The sequence below is a fragment of the Palaemon carinicauda genome, chromosome 5 (assembly GCF_036898095.1).
Source record: "Palaemon carinicauda isolate YSFRI2023 chromosome 5, ASM3689809v2, whole genome shotgun sequence".
Lineage (NCBI taxonomy): Eukaryota > Metazoa > Arthropoda > Malacostraca > Decapoda > Palaemonidae > Palaemon > Palaemon carinicauda.
In genome coordinates, this window is record NC_090729.1 from 63506104 (window position 1) to 63510882 (window position 4779).

Here is a 4779-nt window from a genome sequence, read left to right on the forward strand (position 1 = left end):
CAGACAACTTACCTTTAAGGAGGAAATCAAGAATCTCAAGGAAAGAGCAAATGAAAGACTGGCAGTCATGAGATACATGTCAAAGCTAAACGACGGAGCAAATGAACACATTCAAAAGAGTTACTATTTAGCCCACTCCAGAACTCTAGTGGACTGTGCTGCTCCCACCCTAACAAGCCTGACAGACAACCAAAAAGCCAGTGTAGAGGTAATTCAAAACAATGCCATGAGACTCATGCTAGGAGTACCTACGTGGACAAGGCTCTGCAACATGAGGCTGGAAACCGACCTGCCATCTATAGAAGACAGGAATGTAGAGAAAAATGTGTCCGCAATAGCAAAAATGTTCATCTCTGACAAAAAAAAAAAAAAAAGGAAGAGAGGAGCTCACAAAGCACACAGCACATCCCACCGTGGGGTGCATAACTATACCTGATCCCATTTGGGAGTGCTCATCTTTACTTCCTCAAATTCGGGAGTGATTTTCTTCATTAGTCAGTTGTGGGGAGCTTATCTTTACTTGATCCAAAAATATTGTCCTCTATCCTTCCTCCTCTTGTAAATCCTGCTTGGCAATCATTATCTTCATCATCAACTCCTAAGTGATTTTCTACTTCCTCTTTCACCATCATCATATTCTTTTCTTTTCAATTATCTCTTTGCTGACATCCTCCACACAACTAGTTTTTCTTTTTCGTCCAACTCGTTTGGGTAAATTTTCGGTAAGATTTCAGAACATGTTTTGCTTTTTTCCTAATGCCATGTAGGGCAGGAAAAAGCTCCATCATCTGTGCAGACACTTGTAAAACTTCTTATGTGACTAAATGATTTTATCATTACTAAAGTCAACTCACTCTCAAGTGCTATTTTGATGATGCCATTGAAATACTGAACAGGAATTTATGTTAATCTAGACAATATTGCTGAAGGCGGTGGATTGAACCAGGAATGTATTATAAGAGAGTCATGATATGAATTTTCACTTTCAAAGCAAAGCAAAAAAACTTATACTGTAAATCCAATTACTCTCTTCATTATCTCAGGTATAACTGTCCCGTAACAAGATGATTATATTACGAACACATAAACCCTCAAATAAAAGGTTTGCATTTTAAATATGTCAAACTATAAGTTTTCAGATGTTCGTTTATCAAAGTAACCTAAAGAAAACAAAAGCTAGAAATGGACGACTTGACCAACCAGGGCTTTGCTTTTCTCTTCTCACGAGGACCAGGAGTTTTAAGGAAAAAGAAAATAAAGATAATTAAGATTACGGAGCTCCTCGTAAATAAAGAATGAGATAAATCAAGATTGAAGATTGAACCAGTCAGATAGTATATAGTTAAATCAATAAAAAAAAAAAATTAGATAATCCTGGATGCCTCATTGCTTTAATTGCTCTACAATTCTGAACTATTCCAAATTTTTCTTGATGATAAAAAAAAAAGTTAGAAGTAATAATCCAATTACAAAATCTTTGAAAAAAAAATACTTTTTAATCAAATTTTAAAGAAAAAAATTGCATTTTAGTAGTTTTGAGTTTTTCTTCTTTTTATATTCGTTTTTAGCATAAATGGTTACAAATGATCAATATAGTGTCCATACTTTCATGGGATCTTTTGGCCCGTGCCAACAACAAGTGTTGTCTTTAATACCCCAACAAAGGAAGAAAGCAGTGTTCGCTTAGACTCGGTGCCGACAACTACTCTGGATTATGTGCATCGTAACCTCCCGAAATTTTCACTGTGATTCCCGTAGAGTTCAACCACGATGTCCATTCGGTATCTGGGAGAACATGGATGGTATTTTTACCCTAAGGAAAACAGACATTGTGATGGTTATATAACCTGTACTTGTGATCTCTGTGATGCCTATAGGGAGCAACGTGAATTCATTTTCAAGAAATTGAAAAGACATAACTACACTGTAAATCCAGTAGTGACTTACCACAATCTCTTCTGTTCCTGTGAGGGATGTAAAGATCTCTCTGACCAGCTTCAAAAGTGTAATAAGGAAATAATCCTTATGCAAAAGAACAAGAAAAAGAAGACTTCTATAGACTCTTCACCAGTGCCAGAACCAGCCCCAGCATCGCCACTTGTGACTCCAAGGACTGAGAGCACAGACTCGTCCTTGTCTGTCCCTACAACTCCTCAGCAATTAGGTGCAACAGCAGTCATCCCTCCTACCAACGAGCCTGAGTCCTCCAACGCCATGGAGACCGAACAAGGGGCCCACTCCACCGACTGCAACTGCACAGATTGCCTCCAGACACTTCTGCAAGAAGCCACTGTTATACAAGAGAACATCCCAGCTACACAGCCAAAGAAACCTCTGCCAAAGTTTCGACTTTCACAGGCAAACCACGAGCTCTCTTATGCCTCTGTTGCTGCCATGGCTGCCAAACCTGGCATGCAACTCACTGCAAGACCTAATAGGAAAGGTGATCTTATCATCTATCCCAAGGACATTGAGACAGCCAGATTCCTTCAGGAAGACTCCACCTTAACACTGCTGGATCCTGCTTTTATCAGGAAGAAGGCAGTCATTACTAAGTATCCTGTGACGATGCCTATCTCCATTGTAACCTCGTGCAGCAATATTGACTGTGCTGTTCGCTGCACAAGCAAGGATGACGTTCCTGTTCAACGCCTAATAGCCACCTTTATAGGTCCAGTTCCTTCCAAACTGAACTTAGGAGTCTGGGGTGCTTTCCCCATCGAGGAATACACACCTGAGCCCCTTCGATGTTACAGATCCCAACGCTTTGGACATCATAAAGAAGAATGCAGAGGCCCCATTATTTGCGGTATCTGCAGCCAGCGACATAGCACAGAAGTGTGCATAAAGGCCCATAAAGAAGGACGACAAACCACATCCAAGTGCCCCAATTGTTCCAAGCCACACCATGCTTGGAATAAGCGCTGCCCAGAGCGTCTCAAGAGGATAGCAGCTATGAAGAATACATCCTCTTCAAACCAAAACAAACCAGCTCCATCCCAGCCACCTAAAGAACAGAGAACTCCTCGCCAGAGAAGACCAACTCAGCCAACTCCTGCTCCTACTTCTACATCTACAATAGCTCCTGCATCTACACCTACAACTGCTCCTAAAAAGGACCAGCAACGACCTGCAACTGTTCCTAAGAAGGATTAGCACCGACCTGCAACTGCTCCCCAAAGGGACCAACAACGACCTACAACTGTTCCTAAGAAGGATCAGCACCGACCTGCAACTGCTCCCCAAAGGGACCAGCAACGACCTTCATCCTCTTCCCCTTCCCAAACCTTGACTCAAGCAATTGAGTCCCTCACCCTGCAAGACCTCATACCTATCGCCTTCCAGATCCTTACCAAAGTCCTCTCCCTCTCATCATTCTCCACCTTCCAGCAATTTCTGCAACAATTCCAGTTTCCAGCCACTGAGCAGAGATAATCCTTCCCTGCTTGTAATCCTCTCCTTTCAAATTCCCTAATCCTAAAAGGAGAATAGCTATTACAAGGCTGTCTTCCTTATAAGGAAACAGCTCTTGTTTTTCCTGTCTCCCACCCTCTTTCCCTGTTAACCCTCCTCTTACCCTATTCTTAGGGGGCCGTTCTCGTGCCAGCTGACCGAGCGCAGCACAGTTCTGGCCCCCTCCCCCTTTTCCATCACAAGAGCAGGAATAAACTTCTTTGTTTAAACCTACTCCTTTACTCTCCTACTAAAAATTCCTTCACTCCTCTCCCAGTCTCTTTTACTTACTGGGACTTACTACTATCAATACTTTATCCTCTAACTAAAAACTTTCTTTCGTGGACCTAAAAGGGAGACCCCCTTTTCGGGTTACTATCTACCCCTTGTCACGTCTTGTACCATTCCATTCCATTCCATCCTTCATTCATCATCCTTACATATCATTTCCTTTCCCTATCCCTTACCTGACATTCCTTTTCCTATTTTTACCTAACGTTCCTTTTATTAACATAAATTTTACTCCTTGGAGTATACCATTTACAAACCCAATCCTCTTACGGGCTGCCCAGCGGCAAGAGCCCGTGTCATGCTATATGCATGGCAATCTACACACACACACACACACACACGGAAGAAAGCAACAGGATTTTATTTTAGTTAGGCAAACGTTAAAGATTTTGAAAGGGGTGAGTGACAACACAGCCCTTGAAATTTTTCATCACTCTCTTGAGATTCCTCTGCATTGAACCATAATTACTTTGCATGGCAGTAAATGCAAACTCATAACCCATCTTAAAAGAAATAAATCTTATCCTTCAATGACTTTTATATTTTGAGATATGGTATGATCGTAGAGTATTACACAAAATGTCCAATGTTAAGGGAAGTAAATGCGAAGTCATAGACATAGCCCATCTTGAATAAAAGAACTAAATCTTATCCTTAAACGACTCTTATATTTCGAGAAGATATGGTATGATCGTATGTCCAATGTTAAGGGAAATATATGATGGAGCATATTTTAGTCTTCTGGTTGAGTTTTAAAAGTTATAGATGCAGTATGAGTAAAGATCTGGCTGTAGTTATAGTCTTCCTGAATCATTCTAAATGTTTTAGATGTATTCTGAGCAAAGATATGGCAGAAATTTTAGTCTTTGGGAAGAACTATTAACGTTATAGATGTATTCTGAGCAATGATCCCGTAATTTTAGTGTTCAGGAAGCGTTTCAGACGTTATAGATGTATTCTGAGCAATGATCCCGTAATTTTAGTGTTCAGGAAGCGTTTCAGACGTAATAGATGTATTCTTAGCAATGATATGGC